We start from the raw sequence: 20,626 nt of genomic DNA on the forward strand, positions 1-20,626 counted from the left end.
TCAGCTTCCCGAGTAGCTGAGACTACAAGCCTGTGCTACCATGCCTGGCTCATTTTATTTTTTTTAGATGGGGTCTCCCTGTGTTGCCCAAGCTGTTCTCAAACTCCTGAGCTCCAGCGATCCTCCTGCCTCAGCCTGCTAAAGTGCTGGAATTCCAGGCATGAGGTACCGTGCCTGGCTCCAAGTTCTTGCCAACACTTTGAATTGTCCAAGTTTTTTCACTGGGCCAATGTGGAGGGAGGGAAGGAGTGCCTCATTTGGGTTTTGGTTTGCTTTCTGATTGCTCTTGACATTGAACTTTTTATGTGATTACTGGTTTCTTTTTATGGTGAAATGCCTGTTCAAGTCTTTTATCCATTTCTTTCTCTTTTTTTTTTTTGAGACTGAGTCTCGCTGTATTGTCTAGGCTTAAGTGCTTCTACTAATGTTGACATCTTATATATTGTTACAGGGTACATTTTGAGATGGAGTCTTGCTCTGTCACCCAGGCTGAAGTACAGTGTTGAGATCTTGGCTCACTGTAACTTCTGCCTCGCAGGTTCAAGGGATTGTCCTGCCTCAGCCTCCCGAGTAGCTGGGATTACAGGTACACTCTCTATCATGCCCGGCTAATTTTTGTATTTTTTGTAGAGACAGGGTTTCACCATGTTGGCCAAGCTGGTCTCCAACTCCTGACCTCAAGTGATCCACCCGCCTCGGCCTCCCAAAGTGCTGGGATTACAGGCGTGAGCCACTGTGCTCGGCCTTTTATCCATTTCTTAAAATTTCACTGTCTTTTTCTATTGATGTATAGTTCTTATGCATATTAGGAACAAATCCTTTGTTAGTTTCATTTGTTGTAAAAATCTCCAATTTTGTAGCTTGTCTTCACTGTATTTACTGTGTCATTTTCTGAACAGAAGCTCTTAATTTTTCTTTTTTTTTGTTTGTTTGTTTGTTTTAGGCAGAGTCTCACTCTGTCACCCAGGCTGGGTGCAGTGGCATGATCACAGCTCACTGCAGCCTCCACCTCCCGGGCTCAAGCCATCCTCCCACCTCAACCTCCCTGGTAGCTGGGATTACAGTCACATGCCACCACACCCAGCTAATTTTTTTTTTATCTTTTGTAGAGATGGAGTTTTGCCATGTTGCCCAGGCTGATCTGGGACTACTGGGCTCAAGCAATCCTCCTGCCTCAGCCTCCCAAAGTGCTAGGATTATAGGCATGAGCCACTTCACTCAGCCTAAACTTTTTATTTGGGAAACAAAAATTTTAGACATACAGAACAGTTGTTGAGGTATAGAGTTGCATTTTACAGACCATCCTGTATACCCTTCACCCACCTTCTACTAATGTTGACATCTTATATATGGTTACAGGGTACATTTTGAGATGGAGTCTTGCTCTGTTACCCAGGCTGGAGTGCAGTGGCGTGATCTCGACTCACTGTAACCTCTGCCTCCCGGGTTCAAGGGATTGTCCTGCCTCAGCCTCCCGAGTAGCTGGGATTACAGGTATGCTCTCTATCATGCCCGGCTAATTTTTGTATTTTTAGTAGAGACAGAGTTTCACCATGTTGGCCAGGCTGGCCTCGAACTCCCGACCTCAGGTGATCTGCTTGCCTTGGCCTCCCAAAGTGCTGGGATTACAGGTGTGAGCCACCACATCCGGCCTATTTATATATTTTTAATGCATTTAGTGGTGGGGGTCTCGCTATGTTGTCCAGGCTGGTCTCAAACTCCTAGTCTCAAGCAATCCTCCCACCACAGCCTCTAGCAAAATTTACCATTTTGAACTGGATAATTCAATGGCATTTCCCAGATTCACTGTGTTGCTATGTTGCTGTGCATTCGTCACCTCTGTCGAGTTCCAGAACATTTTCATCACCCTGAAAGAAAACCCCATCCCCATTAGCAGTCACTCCCTTTCCCCCACGCCCAGCCCCAGGCTACCATTAACCTGCTTCCCATATCTGCGGATTTAAGTTATTCAACTTGCTCAGTCTTTTGCAGTGTAGGACACCATGTCTAACTCATAGCATATTTGCTTGTTTAAGAAATCCTTTCCCGGCCGGGTGCATTGGCTTACACCTATAATCCCAGAACTTTGGGAGGCCAAGGTGGGAGGATCACATGAACCCAGAAGTTCAAGTCCAGCCCAGGCGACATAGGAAGACCCCGACTCTACAAAACACAAAAGTTCGCCAGGAGAGGTGGTGCACGCCTGTAGTCCCAGCTACCTGAGAGGCTGAGGTGGGAGGGTCACCGGAGCCTGGGAGGTCGAGACTGCAGTGTGTAGTGAGCTGTGATTGTGCCACTGCACTCCAGCCTGGCTGATAGAGTGAGACCCCGTAAAAAAAAAAGAAAGAAAGAAAGAAAAAGAGGCCGGGCACGGTGGCTCACGCCTGTAATCCCAGCACTTTGGGAGGCCGAGGCAGGTGGCTCATGAGGTCAGGAGATCAAGACCATCCCGGCTAACACGATGAAACCCCGTCTCTACTAAAAATATAAAAAAATTAGCCGGGCATGGTGGCAGGCACCTGTAGTCCAAGCTACTTGGGAGGCTGAGGCAGAAGAATGGCGTGAACCTGGGAGGCAGAGCTTGCAGTGAGCAGAGATCACACCACTGCACTCCAGCCTGGGCGACAGAGTGAGATTCCATCTCAAATAAAAAAAAAAAAGAGAGAAAGAGAAAAAGAAAAGAATAGAAAAGAAGGAAGGAAGGAAAGATGGAAGGAAGGAAGGAAAAGAGAGAGAGAAAGAGAGAGAGGGAGAAAGGGAAAGAGAAAGAAAGAGAGAAAGAAAAGGAAAAAAAAAGAGAAAAAAGAAAAGAAAAGAAAGAAGAAGAAAGACAAAAAAAAGAAAGAGGAGGAGAAAGGGAAGAGGAAGGGAAGAAGGAAGAAGGAAGAAGAAAGAAGAAGAAAAAAAGGAAGAAGGAAAAAATGTTTTCTGCCCCAGCTTCATAAAGATCTTCTCATACATATTCTACATTTTTTGAGTTTTGTCTTTTCATTTTTGATTCTTTGAAGTTGTTAGTGTAGTAAAAAACCGGGATGATCTATTGTCCCAATACCCTGTAATGAAACTCACAAAGCAAGTTTTCATGCATGTGTGGATTTAACAGCAAGCATAGAACAACCAGAAGTCAAGCAGTGCTGCTGGATGTCTGCCCACCTGGAAGTCTGTTCTGGGATCTCTCTTCTGTCCCAGAGGCTGATGTATCCCTGGTAGAAGCTTTGTGCTAATCGTTTACATCTGCCAACACCAGTCACTCATCTTGCTCTGCTTCACAAGCATCTGACTTATTCTTTGCCTTCTTCTCAGCTTTTTGGGTTGCATGGAGAAACTCAGTTGGGACTTAGATTGGAATTGCATTGAATCTATAAACCAAATCAGGAGAATGAGCATCTTTTGTGATTGAATCTTTCAAAGTGAACATACAATGAATCATTCCATTTATCTATCTTTCAGCAAAGCTTATAACTTTGGGATTTATTTCTAGATGCTTTGATTTTTTGGTGCTGTGGATAAGTGGCCAGTTTATTTATTTGGGGGACCGGGTCTGACTCTGTCACCCTTTCTGGAGTGCAGTGGTGCAATCATAGCTTACTATAGCCCCAACCTCCCTGGCTCAAGTGATCCTCTTGCCTCAGCCACCCCAGTAGCTAGGACTACAGATGTGTGTCACCGTTCTTGACTAATTTTTTATTTGTTGTAGATATGGGGTCTCCCTATGTTGCCCGGGCTGGTCTTGAACCCCTGGGCTCAAACGATCCTCTTGCCTCCTCTCCCAAAGTGCTGGGATTACAGTCGTGAGCCACTGTGACTAGCATCTATCAAGCTTTCTCAACTTTTTGTAAACCCAATAATTAGATGTGCACATTCTTTGGGGATTTATTGCATATGAGGATGTTATCTGCAAATAAAGACACTCTTTTTTTTTTCTTTTTTCTTTTTTTTTTGAGGCAGGGTCTCGCTCTGTCACCCAGGCTGGAGTACAGTGATGCGATCTTGGCTCACTGCAACCTCTGCCTCCTGGGTTCAAGCGATTCTTTTTTTTTTTTTTTTTTTTTGAGACAGAGTCTCGCTCTGTCACCCAGGCTGGAGTGCAGCAGTGCCATCTCGGCTCACTGCAAACTCCACCTCCCAGGTTCACACCATTCTCCTGCCTCAGCCTCCCGAGTAGCTGGGACTACAGGTGTCCACCACCACACCAGGCTAATTTTTTTATTTTTAGCGGAGATGGGGTTTCACCGTGTTAGCCAGGATGGTCTCGATCTCCTGACCTCATGATCCGCCTGCCTCAGCCTCCTAAAGTGCTGGGATTACAGGCGTGAGCCACCATGCCCAGTCTCAAGCGATTCTTGGGTCTCAGCCTCCCACATAGCTGGGATTACCCTCCCCAGGCTCAGGTGATCCTCCCACCTTAGCCTCCGGAGTAGCCAGGACTACAGGTACACACCACCATGCCCAGCTAATTATTATTTTTTTTTTTTGAGACGGAGTCTCGCTCTGTCGCCCAGGCTGGAGTGCAGTGGCACGATCTTGGCTCATTGCAAACTCCACCTCCCGGGTTCACGCCATTCTCCTGCCTCAGCCTCCCAAGTAGCTGGGACTACAGGCGCCCGCCACCACTCCCAGCTAATTTTTTGTATTTTTTAGTAGAGACGGGGTTTCACCATGTTAGCCAGGATGGTATCGGTCTCCTGACCTTGTGATCCACCCACCTCGGCCTCCCAAAGTGCTGGGATTACAGGCGTGAGCCACCGTGCCCAGTCAATTTTTTTTTTTTGAGATGGAGTCTCTGTCTCCCAGGCTGGAGTGCAATGGCTCAATCTCGGCTCATTGCAACCTCCACCTCCCTGGTTCAAGCAATTCCCCTGCCTCAGCCTCTCGAGTAGCTGTGATTAGAGAAGGGACAAGAGTGAGTCCAGGTCAGGCAAGCCACCACGCCTGGCTATTTTTTGTATTTTTAGTAAAGATGGGGTTTCGTCACGTTGTCCAGGCTGGTCTCGAACTCCTGGCCTCAAGTGATCTGTCCGCCTTGGCCTCCCAAAGTGCTGAGATTACAGGCATGAGCCACTGCGCCAGGCCTAAAGACACTCTTAATTCCTCCTTTCCACTCCTCGGAACTTTCATTTCTTGTTTTCTTTAGTAAAATGCCGAGCACCATGTTAACAGGCATTCCTGCCTTGTTCCAATTCTGAAAGAGAACGTTTCAATGTTCATCATTGATCACTTGGATCCAATTAATTTTTAAGCCCTGGTGCCTCATTTCATTCCCACCAACAGCATAGCTCGGCTGATTCGAAAGGTATTGATTTGAGCCATCTCCTCCTCCCTCCAATTAATTATGCCATGCTGCTTCTGTCTTCTCTTGCCCTCTCTTCTCTGTGGCCCCCTCTTTTTTTTTTATTTTTTATTCCTTTAGACGCACTTTTGCTCTTGTCATCCAGGCTGGAGTGCAATGTCATCATCTCAGCTCACTGCAACCTCCGCCTCCCAGGTTCAAGCAATTTTCCTGCCTTAGCCTCCCAAGTAGCTGGGATTACAGGCATGAGCCACACACCTGACTAATTTTGTATTTTTAGTAGAGACGGGGTTTCACCATGTTGCCCAGGCTGGTCTTGAACTCCTGACCTTAGGTGATCCACCTGCCTTAGCCTCCCAAAGTGCTGAGATTACAGGCGTGAGCCTCCACACCTGGCCGGCCCCCTCTTTTATTTATTTATTTATTTATTTATTTACTTATTTTTGAGACAGTCTTTGTCACCCAGACTGAAGTGCAGTGACAAGATCTCAGCTCACTGCAACCTCCATGTGGCCCCCTCTTAACTTCATTCCCCTCCAGGTGCAACTGCATTTGGACCCTTTGCAAACCCTGTCTGACTCTCTGTGTCTTTCCATCTCTCTTCTCTTGGCTTCCAATTTCATGCTTTCTCTCCACCACCCCAGGAAACCCACAAAGAAAAATAATTGAAAGAGAAGTGTTGGGAGATAATGTACAGGCTGGTGAAAAGTACAACCCCCCACCTGCAGAGCGAGGCTCCCACTGCCAGCAAATGCAGACACATCCTTCCTGCCTTGCTGAGCTCCAGGGCCTCCCCAGGGACCCTGCTCTTATCAAAACCTGCCCACCCCCTGTGCCAAAAGCAGTGATGAAAACATCTGGGCTTTAGATGAGAAGAGTTTCACTGCACAGCATCTGTCCAGCTCAGCTTTTGAATGGAGAATGAATGGTAAGAGCTTTTTTTTTCTTCTTGTGAGATGGTGTCTCACTCTGTCACCCAGGCTGGAGTGCAGTGGCACGATCACGGCTCACTGCAGCCTCAAACTCCCCGGGCTCGGGTGATCCTCCCACCTTAACCTCCTGAGTAGCCAGGACTACAGGTACACACCACCATGCCCAGCTAAGTTTTTTTTGTTGTTTTTTTTTTTGAGATGGAGTCTCCCTCTGTCGCCCAGGCTGGAGTGCAATGGCGCAATCTTGGCTCATTGCAACCTCCACCTCCCTGGTTCAAGCAATTCCCCTGCCTCAGCCTCCCGAGTAGCTGGAATTACAGGCGCACGCCACCACACCCAGCTAATTTTTTTGTATTTTTAGTAGTGACGGAGTTTCACCATGTTGGCCAGGCTGTTCTCAAACTCCTGACCTCAGGCAATCTGCCCCCTTCAGCCTCCCAAAGTGCTGGGATTACAGTCATGAGCCACCACGCCCGGCCCCAGCTAATTTTTTGTACTTTTTGTAGAGATGGGGTTTCACCAGGTTTCCCAGTCTGCTCTTGAACTCCTGGGCTCCAGCAATTCTCCCACCTTGGCCTCCCAAAGTGCTGGGATTACAGGCATAAGGTACCCGCACCTGGCTGAGCAGAGCTTTTTCTAGCAGTCCCAATCCAAGGCAAACTTGCTTGGTCTTCAGATAAATTCCCAGTCCTTACAGGGTGCATTTGATGTTCCTGGCACTGTGCAAAGCTCCATGGAGTAGACGGATATTGATGAGACCTCAATTTGTTCAGCCAGTGTTTGCTGGTGCCATCTGGATGCTGGGAACTAAGCTTGTCATCAGGTTCTGCCAGGAGACATGGTCCCTAGCATGGGAAGTGGGAATGAATAAGCAGGCAGAGGAAGTCAAGGACGATTATGAGGCGATGAGAAGGGCCCTGTGATAGAGAGGGATGGAAGGGGCGGGGGAATCTGCTTCCTGGAGGAGGCAACACAAGAGCCAAGATGTAAAAGAGGTGGAGCCAGGCATGGGGAGAGATGAGGGACAGGCATTCACAGGACAGGTGCAAAGGCCCTGAGGTAGGGCTGTGTCTGGTGTGTTGGAGAAGCAAAGAAGGCTGGTGTGAATGAGTGAGGGAGAGAGAGGAAAAGAGAGAAAGGGAACCGGGCGTGGTGACTCACCCCTGTAATCCCAGCACTTTGGGAGGCCAAGGCGGGCAGATCACCTGAGGTCAGGAGTTCGAGACCAGCCTGCCCAACATGTTGAAACCCCGTCTCCACTAAAAAATTACAAAAATTAACCAGGGGTGGTAGTGCACACCTGTAGTCCCAGGTACTCCGGAAGCTGAGGCAGGAGAATCACTTGAGCCTGGGAGGCAGAAGTTGCAGTGAACCAAGATTGTGCCACTGCACTCCAGCCTGGGCAAAAGAGCGAGACTCTGTCTCAAAAGAAGAAGAAGAAGAGAGAGAAAGGGAACTGCAGGGGAAGGTCGTTCAGGGCCTCAGCGCGGGGGATGGAGAAGGCTCTGGAATTTACTCTGAGATGGACAGACAGAGAGATGGAGAGAGAGTGACTGAGAAGGAAGAAGAGATGGGGTTTCAGCTCTGCAAGACAGAGCTGAGACTCCAGCCCAAGCCTAAGCGGCCACGGAGGTCTTGTTCTCACCCATGTCTCCCCACCCCCAGACCTCTCTCTGATGCCCCCAACTGCACTGGCAGGGAGTGACCACCTTGAGCAGAAAAAGGAATCAGAACACTGTGGGCAGTCCCTAAACATGAGTGAGTCAGTACGTGGTGGAGGGAGCAAGGGAGGGATGGAGTCGGGGGTGGGGAGGGGGGCAGGCCAGCAGGGATACAGACTATGCCAGGCCTCCTGATCACAGGGAAGAGTGTGGGCTATACTATGAGGGTAATAGGGAGCCACGGGAGGGCTTTGAGCAGAGGAGGGGTGTGATCTGCTTTATGATTTTTTTTTTTGAGACAGAGTCTCGCTCTGTCACCCAGGCTGGAGTGCAGTGGTGCGATCTCGGCTCACTGCAAGCTCTGCCTCCCGGGTTCACACCATTCTCCTGCCTCAGGCTCCCGAGTAGCTGGGACTACAGGCACCCACCACCATGCCTGGCTAAAGTTTTTTGTATTTTTAGTAGAGACGGGGTTTCACATGTTAGCCAGAATGGTCTCGATCGCCTGACCTCGTGATCCGCCCGCCTCGGCCTCTCAAAGTGCTGGGATTACGGGCGTGAGCCACCTCGCCTGGCCTGCTTTATGATTTTAAGAATCCATCTGGGGCTCCCTAGGGGAGCAGGGATGGCTGGGGGCAGGAGTGTAGGTGGCAGGGAGCCAGGGCAGCATCCACACAGGATACAGCAGGCCCCTTGGGAGCTCAGTGAGGCTCAGTTTCGTTCTGGAGCCTGAGACTGCAGGACCTGCTGATGCACTGGACATGCAAGGTAAGGAAAGAGAAGGGACAAGAGTGAGTCCAGGTCAGGTGCAGTGGCTTATGTCTGTAATCCCAGCACTTTGGGAGGCCGAGGGGGGAGGATTGCTTGAGGGAGACCAGAAGTTTGAGATCAGCTTGGGCAACACAGTGAGACCCCATCTCTACAAAAATGTTTAAATGAGCTGGGCATAGTGGTGTGTGCCTGTAGTCCCAGCTACTCCGGAGGCTGCAGTAGGAGGACTGCCTGAGCCAAGGAGATGGAGGCTGCAGTGAACTATGACTGCACTACTGCACTCCAGCCTGGGTCTGGGTGACAGAGTGAGACTCTGTCTCTTTTTTAGTTTGTTTGTTTTGTTTTGTTTGTTTGAGACAGAGTCTCCCTCTGTTGCCCAGGCTGGAGTACAGTGGCACAATCTCGGCTCACTGCAACCTCCGCCTCCTGGGTTCAAATGATTCTCGTGCCTCAGCCTCCTGAGTAGCTCGGATTACAGGCACTCGCCACCACGCCCCGCTAATTTTTTGTATTTTTAGTAGAGACAGGGTTTCACTGTGTTGGCCAGGCTGGTTTTGAACTCCTGACCTCAAGTGATCTGCCTGCCTCAGCCTCCCAAGGTGCTAGGATTACAGGTGTGGGCTACCATGCTCGGCTGATCCTGTCTCTTAAAAAAATAAAGAGGGCCGGGCACGGTGGCTCACGCCTGTAATCCCAGCACTTTGGGAGGCTGAGGTGGGCGGATCACGAGGTCAGGAGATTGAGACCATCCTGGCTAATACGGTGAAACCCCATCTCTATTAAAAATACAAACAATTAGCCGGGCATGGTGGCGGGTGCCTGTAGTCCCAGCTACTTGCGAGGCTGAGGTGGGAAAATGGCGTGAGCCCGGGAGGTGGAGCTTGCAGTGAGCCGAGATCATGCCACTGCACTCCAGCCTGGGCGACAGAGCAAGACTCCATCTCAAAAAAAACAAAATAAAAAAATAAAATAAAATAAAATAAAGAGTGTATCCAGGAATCAGGACCCAGGCAACTGTGTGATAGTGGAGCCACCAACAGGATGGAGAAGTGGCAGATCTCAGGGCGAGTAACTATTCTAAGAGCCAGGTTTTGGCCTTGTGAGTGTGAAATGCCTGCAAGGCACTCAGTGGAAATATCCAATGCCACTGGATACTGAGGTCTGGAGCTCTGGGGAGATGCGGGCTGGAGACACCAATGAGACAGTCGACAACACGCAATGAAGTGTGGCCATTTGGGGCAAGGGCATAGATACAAGGTCAAGGGACACCCTGCTCTTCCAGGACCATCAAAGCCAAGACATCACACCCAGGGGTCCACCCTTTACAACTCTGTCCATGCCCAAAGCCAGTCCCTGTTATCAGGTCAGCAGGAATGCTACCTGCAGGGAATATGGAATTCAGGGTCCTTGGGCTTACCATAGGTGCTCCTCTTCTTCTCTCAAGTGCTTATTTATTTATTTATTTATTTATTTATTTATTTATTTATTATTTGAGATGGAGTCTCACTCTTTGACTAGGCTGGAGTGCAGTTGCGCGATCTTGGCTCACTGCAACCTCTGCCTCCTGGGTTCGAGCAATTCCTCTGCCTCAGCCTCCCAAGTAGCTAGGACTACAATGCCCAGTTAATTTTTTTTTTTTTTTTTTGTATTTTAGTAGAGATGGGGTTTCACTGTGTTGGCTAGGATGGTCTCAATCTCCTGACCTCGTGATCCACCCGCCTCCGCCTCCCAAAGTGCTGGGATTACAGTCAAGTGCTCATTTACAGATGGGGAGACTGAGTTTCTGAGAGTTTGGGGCAGCAGGCAGCAGGGTGGGGGAGGGGGACAAGGCTGGGATGTGAAGTGGGCCTGGACTAACTCTCAGAATAGGCCATTTCTGCAATGCAGACGTCTGTGTAATCGTTCATTCATTCAATGAACATAGCCTGGATCCACACCCATGCCCATCTCGCGCTGATCTAAAAGGGGACGTTTCTGCTGGGTGTGGTGGCTCACGCCTGTAATCCCAGCACTTTGGGAGGCCGAGGTGGGCAGATCACCTGAGGTCAGGAGTTCCAGACCAGTCTGGTCAACATGGTGAAACCCCGTCTCTACTAAAAATAAAAAAATAATTAGCCAGGCATGGTGGCGCATGCCTGTAGTCAGTCCCAGCTACTTGGGAGGCTGAGGCAGGAGAATCACTTGAACCGCGGAGGCAGAGGCTGCAGTGAGCCGAGATCACGCCACTGCACTTCAGCCTGGGTGCAACAGAGTGAGACCCCATCTCAAAATAATAATAATAATAAAATAATAATAATAATAATAATAATGATGATGAAAGGGAACATTTCAACGTTCACCATTGATCACTCGGATCCAATTAATTTTTAAGCTCTGGTGCCCCATTTTCTTCCGGCCTCATTTTCTTCCGGCCAACAGCTCGGCTAATTCCAAAGCTATTGATTGAGCCTTCTCATCCCTCCACTTAATTATGCCAGTGCTGTCTCTATCTTCTCTTGCCCTGTTTTCCCTGCGGCTCCTTCTTTGCCAAGGTCAAGGGTCCAGCGAGAAAGGAGGATCTCGCTCAGCACAGGGAATTGGAGGAAGGACATTCCTGGCTGAGGGCAGGGTGTGTGCAAAGGCTCTGAGATTGGACCTCTTATTGAACTTAATTGTAGCTGTCAGGCCGCCTGGGGCAGAGAAATCGATGAGGGCAAGCTTGGCTTATCGCCTATAAAATGAGGATAAAAAATAATGGTTTCTGCCTGGCGCGGTGGCTCACGTCTGTAATCCCAGCACTTTGGGAGGCCAAGGTGGGCAGATCACCTGAGGTCAGGAGTTCAAAACCAGCCTGGCCAACATGGTGAAACCCTGTCTCTACTAAAAGTTTAAAAATTAGCTGGGCGTGGTGGCGGGCGCCTGTAATCCCAGCTACTTGGGAGGCTAAGGCAGAAGAATCGCTTGAACCCAGGAGCCTGGGGCTGCAGTGAATCGAGATCGCGCCACTGCACTCCAGCCTGGGCAACAGAGTGAGATTCTGTCTCAAAAACAACAACAATAACAACAATGACAACAGATAATAATAATAATTAATAATAATAATGGTTTCCCAGAGAATTAAATGGGACGAAGGCAACATCAATCTTTTGAAAGTTCCGGGCCCTGCCCTGCAGGGATGTAGGGTGGAAATAACACTAGGCAGCAAAATGACTGGATGGGCCTGGAGTGGTTGGATGGGATTGGATGGATCATAAACAAAGTGATTGGATTGGTCAAGAGGAGGAGACGGAAGCGGGAAATAAAGGGAGACGAAGGAACGTAATAGGTTCAGACCCAATGGAGGCGGAGTTCCGGACTCAGAGACGGGGCCTCAGCCCAAAGTTCCCAGAGTGGCCAGCGGGGGTCAGCACTAAGCCATTGGGTGATCCCAGGGCTGGGAGCAGCGGGGAACCAGGGACTCTCTGTGACCCTCTGAGGGAGGTTAACTTATTTAACATGTGCCTGCAGTGTGCCAGACACGGAACAGAACTCTACAAGCACTCATTTAATCCCCATAATAGAGTTTGCACATGGGGAAACTGAGAACAACAACGTTAAGTCGCTCACCCAACGTCACACATCAGGGGAGTGGCAGAGCTTGAATTCGAATTTAGGAAGCCTAGCAGAGGCCCTTAATCTCTAAGCTCTACTGGCTCTCCTTCCCCTAAATCTCCTAAAATTATAGTTTAAAACGTTTTTTAAGGTGGCGGGGGTGGGGTGCGGGCACGGGCATGGTGGCTCACGCCTGTAATCCCAGCACTTTGGAAGGCCAAGGTGGGCAGATCACTTGAGGTCAGGAGTTCGAGACCAACATGGCCAACATGGTGAAACCGCGTCTCTACTAAAACTACAAAAATTAGCCAGGTGTGGTGGCACCTGTAGTCCCAGTTACTAGGGAATCTGAGGCAGGAGAATCACTTGAACCTGGGAGATGGAGGTTGCAGTGAGCCAAGATCACGCCACTGCTCTCCAGCCTGGGGGACAGAGCAAGACTCCGTCCCCCACCAAAAAAAGTCAGGCCAGATGTGGTGGCTCACACTTGTAATCCCAGCACTTTGAGAGGTAGAAAGATTGCTTGGGCTCAGGAGTTCAAGACTAGCCTGAGCAACAATAGTGAGACCTCATCTCTACTTTATTTATTTTATTTATTTTATTTTATTTTTTTTTTTATTTTTATTTTTTTATTTATTTTCTGAGTCAGAGTCTCGCTCTGTCACCCAGGCTGGAGTGCAATGGCGCAACCTTCAGCTCACTGCAACCTCCTCCTCCCGAGTTCAAGCAATTCTCCTGCGTCAGCCTCCCGAGTAGCTGAGATTACAGGCGCCTGCCACTGCGCCCAGCTAATTTTTGTATTTTTGGTAGAAATGGGGTTTCAACATGTTGGCCAGGCTGGTCTCTTGGCCAAGCTGGTCTTGAACTCCTGACCTCGTGATCTGCCTGCCTTGGCCTCCCAAAGTGCTGGGATTACAAGCATGAGCTACCACGCCCGGCCCTCTACTTTAAATATGTATACATTTTTTTAAGTCGGAAAAAGCAAGGGCTCCGTCTCAACACTTCTTTCTGTGTATCTCACTTATATGCCAACTCTGGAAGTGGGTACCATCATTTCCGTTTTACAGATGAGGAAACTGAGGCACAAAGGAGTGAGCTGAGGGCCAGGTGGTGTTATGTCCAACATAAGTATCCTAAGAGCATGTGAAATGCATTTTTGGTTGGGTCTGGCTTGGAAAGGGGCCAGCATGAGCCTTGTCTTCTGCAGCCTCCAGTACCTCCGCTGTCGCCACTGGATCCAGCCACGTCCCTAGACCCGCCCTAGCTCAGGGCTATACCCGGACTCACTCTGATCCTCCAAGTCCTGTTTCCCCACTCTAGACTAGCTGGAGACCTCATGGACTGACACCCAACCTAAGAGGCTGAAGTAGGGAGGGGAGAGAACACTCACCGTGGGGCCTCTCTTTCCTTTGACCCATGAGAAAACCATGGATCAGAGATGCCAAGGCATTTGCCCAAACCACCCAAGTAGTAGGAGACATTGCTGGACCCCAACTCAGGGGTTTGACTTCTCATATCTATAGGACCACCATAAGGGGACTGTCAGGCAGGCCTATCTCAGACCCTCAGTGCCCACAGCTGAAAAGCACTCTGGGGCTCTATGAAAATGCTTTACTGGGCCCGGTGGCTCACGCCTGTAATCCCAGCACTTTGGGAGGCTGAGGTAGGCAGCTCACCTGAGGTTAGGAGTTTGAGACCAGCCTGGCCAACATGGCAAAACTCCATCTCTACTGAAAATACAAAAATTAGCCGGGCGTGGTGACATGTGCCTGTAATCCCAGCTACTCTGGAGGCTGAGGCAGGAGAATCGCTAGAACCTGGGAGGTAGAGGTTGCAGTGAGCCGAGATGATGCCACTGCACTCCAGCCTAGGGGATAGAGCGAGACTCTGTTTCCAAAAAAAGAAAGAAAAAAAAAGAAAAAGAAAGAGAAAGAAAGAAAGAAAGAAAAGAAAGAAAGAGAAAGAAAGAAAGAAAGAGAGAAAGAAAGAAAGAAAAGAAAGAAAAAGAAAGAAAGAAAGAAAGAAAGAGAAAGAAAGAAAAGAAAGCAAGCTTGAGACCCAGAGGCCTGTTCACTTTGGCTCCAAAATGCAAAAAGAGAACTGCAAAGTCCAAATGAATCGATGTTTAATTACATTCAAACACAGGATGTCACCTTTATTTGGGTTAAATTCAATGCATCTAGAAACAGCCCCGGGTTGATTCGCTATCCCTTGAAAGACCTCAGGCAGATTGCCACCAGCTTCCAGAGAGCTACTTGTTGCCAGTAGATTTCCAGAATAAAATGATAAATTACAAGAATTAAGTAACACCAGGTGAGCGCTTAGCATAGGCAGGCTTACACCCTCGGGCTGTTTTAACTCTTTTAATTCCCACAGCGACCCTACCAGTTCAATTGATGGCGAAACCAAGGCCCAGGGAGGTTGCACCTCTGGGGAAGAAACAGAGCTGAGATTTGAACCCCACCAAGTGTGGTGTCTGTGCCCTTGACTCCTCAACCTCACGTTTCACAACAGGGTCATTAGTAGAAAGGGAGGTGCGGGGACGTTGGTGACCGTTAGACTTGGTGCGGGTCTGGATGTCGAGACATGGTGCTGCTTGGGGGCCCAGACCTGGGCGGGAATTGGAAACTGGGTCTGGACCCAGCTTGGTCACCTCCACCGGGGTAACACTGCACGCCACTTCGGTAGGTCACATCCAGCTCGGGATCTGGACCACGTGGCTGGGATGTGCAGCACAGCCCCTGACCACGCCCCTGTGACTGCCGCTGCTTGGACCACGGCTGGCGACCAACGAGAAGGCGCACATCAAAAGCTCCGCCTACAAGGCCCTTCTTGCTTGCTGATTGGCCATTTCAGCTTCCCATCACTTCTCCCATCCTCTGGCCTACAGCCTCCCTGGAATTTTTCCCACACATCTCCCCTGCAGGCCTTTGCACACGCTGCTCCCACAGCCAGAAATACCGTTTCCCCTCTTCTCCGGGATAAACTGCTTTATCCCCCTGTCTCTGCTGAGATGTACCCGCCTCCAGGAAGCCTTCCCTGACTCCCAAAACTGAGTGGAGGAGGTCAGCTGCTCTCACCACATTAGTTTTCTTATTTGCCTCCCAAGCAAGCTACCAGCTTCTTAGGAGCCAGGACTGGGTCTCAGAAAGCTTTGTCTCTCCATTGCCTCACATAGTAGGTACTCAAGAAACGTATGTCAAATGGAATACTTAATGAATTAATCTGGTCTCAAAGATTGAGGAGCACTGAGCTAGCAGTTAGGAGATAGAAAATCCTGAAGGCAGGGCTGGGACACCCGCTGCTGGCTTGGCACAGGGTCTAACACACAGTGAGTGCTCAATACATGTGTGTGGAATGGAGGAGGGAAGGGACATGTACGTCATCCCTGAGGACGGCCCACAGTATGTGCTCAATGTTGTCTCACTGCACCATTTCATAGTCCCCTGCAGCCCCAGGGACCTAAGTCAGTCTTATCCCAGTTCCAGCCTGTCCAGTTGGCCACCTCTTTCCCCATTTGCCCCCCATAGCCAGCCCTGAGGGTGGTGGTGGGAGCATGATTTCACTCTTTCGCCCAGAGTGAAGTGCAGTGGTGTGATCTCAGCTCACTGCAACCTCCACCTCTGGGGTTCAAGCAATTCTGATGCCTCAGCCTCCCAAGTAGTTGGGACTACAGGTGTGCGCCACCACACCTGGCTGATTTTTGTATTTTTAATACAGACAGGGTTTTGCATGGTGGCCAGACTGGCCTCAAACCCCTGACCTCAAGTGATCTGCCTGCCTCAACCTCCTGAAGTGCTGGGATTACAGGAGTGAGCCACCACACCCAGCCCAAGCCATATATTTCAAAGCAAAAGTATTCGGCCGAGCCTGGTGGCTCATGCCTGTAGGCCTGGCACTTTAGGAGGCCGAGGCAGGTGGATCACAAGGTCAGAAGTTTGAGACCAGCCTGGCCAACATAGTAAAACCCCATCTCTACTAAAAATACAAAAAATCAGCTGAGTGTGGTGGTGGGCGCCTGTAATCCCAGCTACTTGAGAGGCTGAGGCAGGAGAATTGCTTGAACCTGGGAGGCAGAGGTTACAGTGAGATGAGATCATGCCACTGCACTCTAGCCCGGGTGACAGTGTGAGCCTCCATCTCAAAAAAAAATTATATTTGTATATATAATATTATAATATATATTATATATAATATAAGAAGGTGTGGTTGCAATTGATTCTCTCAGAGTGGAAGTTGATGGTGACTATATATTATATAATGTTATATATTGTATATTATATATAATATTATATATAATATATAATATATTTTATATATTATATATTATCATAATATATAATATTATCTATAATATATATTATCTATAATTATCTATAATATTATATAAAATTTATTATATATTATATATAATATTATATATAATATATAGTCACCATCAACTTCCACTTTGAGAGAATCAATTGCAACCACACCCTCTCCTCCCAAGAGACCCCCTGTGGTCCCCTTCAGAGCCCCCAGTTCCTCTACCCAGGGCACCTCCTGCTCTCACACCTTCTTCCAGCCCATTCATGATCACCTGGAGAGTCTGTATCTAGTTCTGTCTCCCTGAGCCTGGAGGATCCTTGAGGCCAGGCTGGAGTGAGAGTAGCACAGAGGGTTCGGCTGGTGGTAGTTGGGAGGGGGATTGTTGAGTAAATGAATGCATCATCTGACTGGCAAACTCTCACGCACTCCTGAAAACCCCAGTTGCAAAGTCTAGTTTTTCAGGATAAGTTCCCTGTCTCCCCAGACATAGTCCCCACTTTCCCAGCTCCTGGCTTCACCCTCTATCCCAGCCCTGACATCACAGAGATGGGAGACTTCTGTGTCCAGCTGATCTTCCTCCAGACCGATGTCTCCTTGGGCACCAGGACTGAGACTGCTTGGGTTTGGCAGCATCGCCCAGCACAGGAAAGTTGTCAGGGAGTGTTTATTGAATGAATGAATGAATGAATGAATGAATGAATGAATGAATGAATCTGTTGCAGGGCCTACAGTCAGTTCCCCTGGGTTCACATCCCAGTCAACGCACAGGTCACTGAATCTGTCCCTTGATGTCTCTGACCCTCACTTTCCAGGCAACTACATGTGTTTACTCAAAGCCCATGCCCCAGGTGGTTGCGAAGATAAACTAACACACAAATCTTGTGATTAAAGGGACGTCAGGCTCCCTGGCATCCCACAGCAGGAGTGAATTGCACCCAGGACCAGCAGCTGTGTCCTCCCCCTGCCCCCCTAACAGGTGAATCACCCCACCACTAGCACGAACACCCAGAAGAGGAATGTTGTCAACACAAGTGCTTAGTGAATACTGATACACAGGGTTGGCCTGAGGACAAGGCAAGGAGACAAGAAAGGTAACTATTAAAAATCTAACAACCTGAGCTTGGTACAGTGGCTCATACCTGTAATCCTAGTGCTTTGGGAGGCCAAAGTGGGAAGATTGCTTGAGCCCAGGAGTTTCAGACCAACTGGGCAACATAGTGAGACCCTGTCTCTACCAAAAAAAAAAAAATTTTTTTTTCAAATTAGCTGGGCACGTTGCCATGCACCTGTAGTCCCAGCTATTCAGGAGGCAGAGGCAGGAGGATCACTTGAGCCCAGGAGATCAAGGATGCAGTGAGCCATGATCATGCTCCTGGACTCCAGCCTGCGCAAGAGTGAGGCCTTGCCTCTTATAAAAATAAAAAAATACGTGGCCGGATGTGGTGGCTCACGCCTGTAATCCCAGTGCTTTGGGAGGCCGAGGTGGGCCAATCACATGAGGTCAGGAGTTCGAGACCAGCCTGGCCAACATGGTAAACCCCATCTCTACTTATAATACAAAAATTCACTGGGCGTGGTGGTGGGCGCCTGTAATCCCAGCTACTCGGGAGGCTGAGGTGGGAGAATCGCTTGAACCTGGGATGTGGAGATTGTAGTGAGCCGAGATCATGCCACTGTACTCCAGCCTGAGCAACAGGGTGAGACTCCATCTCAAAAAAAAAAAAAAAAATCTAGACGTGGTGTGGTGGCTTACACCTGTAATCCTAACCCTTTGGGAGGCCGAGGCAGGTGAATCACTTGAGCTCAGGAGTTCAAGACGAGCCTGGGTAACATGGCGAAACTCCGTCTCTACTAAAAATACGAAAATTAGCCAGGTGTGGTGGCGTGCACCTATAGTTCCAACTACTTGAGAGGCTGAAGTGAGAGGATCGCTTGAACCTGGAGGAAGAGGCTGCAGTGACCTGAGATGATGCCACTGCACTCCAGCCTGGGTGACAAAGTGAGACCCTCTCTAAAAGAAAAAAAAAAAGGCTGGGCGTGGTGGCTCACTTCTGTAATCCCAGCACTTTGGGAGGCCAAAGCGGGCAGATCATGAGGTCAGGAGATGGAGACCATCCTGGCTAACATGGTGAAACCCCGTCTCTACTAAAAATGGAAAAAAGAAAAATAGCTGGGCGTGGTGGTGGGTGCCTGTAGTCCCAGCTACTTGGGAGGCTGAGGCAGGAAAATGGCGTGAACCTGGAAGGCAGAGCTTGCAGTGAGCTGAGATAGCGCCAGTGCCCTCCAGCCTGGGCGACAGAGCAAGACTGAGTCTCAAAAAAAAGAAAAAATCTGATAACTGAAATGTTGGTAGGAAACAGCCTAGATATTTGCTATACAGCCATTACAACCCTGGGTACTCACTGGAGAGACAGGGGGTATATTCACTAAAAGATATGTATAAAAAGGCTTAAAACAGCTTTTTTCTTTAAAGATTTTTTGAGACACAGGATCTCATTATGTTGCCCAATCTGGTCTCGAACTCCTGGCCTCCAGCAATCCTCCCGCCTTGGCCCCCCAAAGTGCTGAGATTACAGGCGTGAGCCCCCACGCCTGGCAATCAAAACGACAACTTTATCCACAATTGTCAACACCTTGTTGAGGCTCAGAAAACAAACTCCTAAAATGAAGGTCTCAGAAACACAAGATTTTCTCTGACCTTCTCTCCTGTCTCCAAGGCCCCTTCCCCCCCACCAGGGTTACCATAGAAACTAGAATTCTTTTCACCAAAATAGGACAGAGAAAACAGAACCCCTTTTCCCCAAAGCCAGCCATAAGCCCTAAAAATAGGACTAACTTGCCCTCTGCCCTTTTGTGTAAAAACTGGCCATAAAGAAATTGGCTGGGCGCGTGGCTTATGCCTGTAATCCCAGCACTTTGGGAGGCGAGGCAGATGGATCATTTGAGGTCAGGAGTTCGAGACCAGCCTGACCTACATGGTGAAACCCCATCTCTACTAAAAGTACAAAAAAAATTAGCTGGGCACAGTGGCATGCACCTGTAATCCCAGCTAATTGGGAGGCTGAGGCAGGAGAATCACTTGAATCCGGGAGGCAGAGGTTGCAGTGAGCCGAGATCACACCACTGCACTCCAGCCCAGGAGACAAGAGTGAGACTCTGTCACAAAAAAAAAAAAAAAAAAAAGAGAGAGAAATGATCTAACCTACCTTGTTTGACTGTACGTCATAAGATCCCCATTCCAGAGAGGGTCTTGCCCTATACCCAGAAGGAAGGAATGCTGCTCAGAGAGGCCAAGAAGAATCTAGACAGACAGGCCGTGCAGGATTTCCCCACTCTGTCTCTGCACATTGAAACTTTTTGCCCAATGTTTGTTTTCATTTTGTTTTGTGTTTTGTTTTTTGGAGACAGAATCTTGCTCCGTCACCCAGGCTGGAGTGCAGTGGCGTGATCTCAGCTCACTGCAAACTCCTCCTCCCGAATTCAGGTGATTCTCCTGTCAGCCCCCCAAGTAGCTGGGATTACAGGCACCCACCACCATGCCCAGCTAATTTTTGTATTTTTAGTACAGATATGGTTTCACCATGTTGGCCAGGCTGGTCTTGAACTCCTGACCACAGGTGATCCTTCCGACTCAGCCTCCCAAAGTGCTGGGATTACAGGCATGAGCCACTGTGCCCGACCAGCCCAATCTTCTTTTTTTTGAGACGGAGTCTCGCTATTTCACCCAGGCTGGAGTGCAGTGGTGCGATCTCGGCTCACTGCAGGCTCCGCCCCCCGGGGTTCACGCCATTCTCCTGTCTCAGCCACCCGCGTAGCTGGGACTACAGGCTCCCGCCACCTCGCCTGGCTAATTTTTTTTTTTGTATTTTTAGTAGAGACGGGGTTTCACCGTGTTAGCCAGGATGGTCTCGATCTCCTGACCTCGTGATCCGCCCGCCTTGGCCTCCCAAAGTGCTGGGATTACAGGCGTGAGCCGCCGCGCCCGGCCCCCAATCTTATTTCTACATCGCTGCTCATACTTTGTTAAACCAAAGCATAAAAACGGACAACTTCCCCGGTGTCTTGGGGGCTTCATTCTGAAGGCTCCCGCATAT

This window comes from Hylobates moloch, unplaced genomic scaffold (genome assembly GCF_009828535.3).
Source record: "Hylobates moloch isolate HMO894 unplaced genomic scaffold, HMol_V3 SCAFFOLD_12, whole genome shotgun sequence".
Lineage (NCBI taxonomy): Eukaryota > Metazoa > Chordata > Mammalia > Primates > Hylobatidae > Hylobates > Hylobates moloch.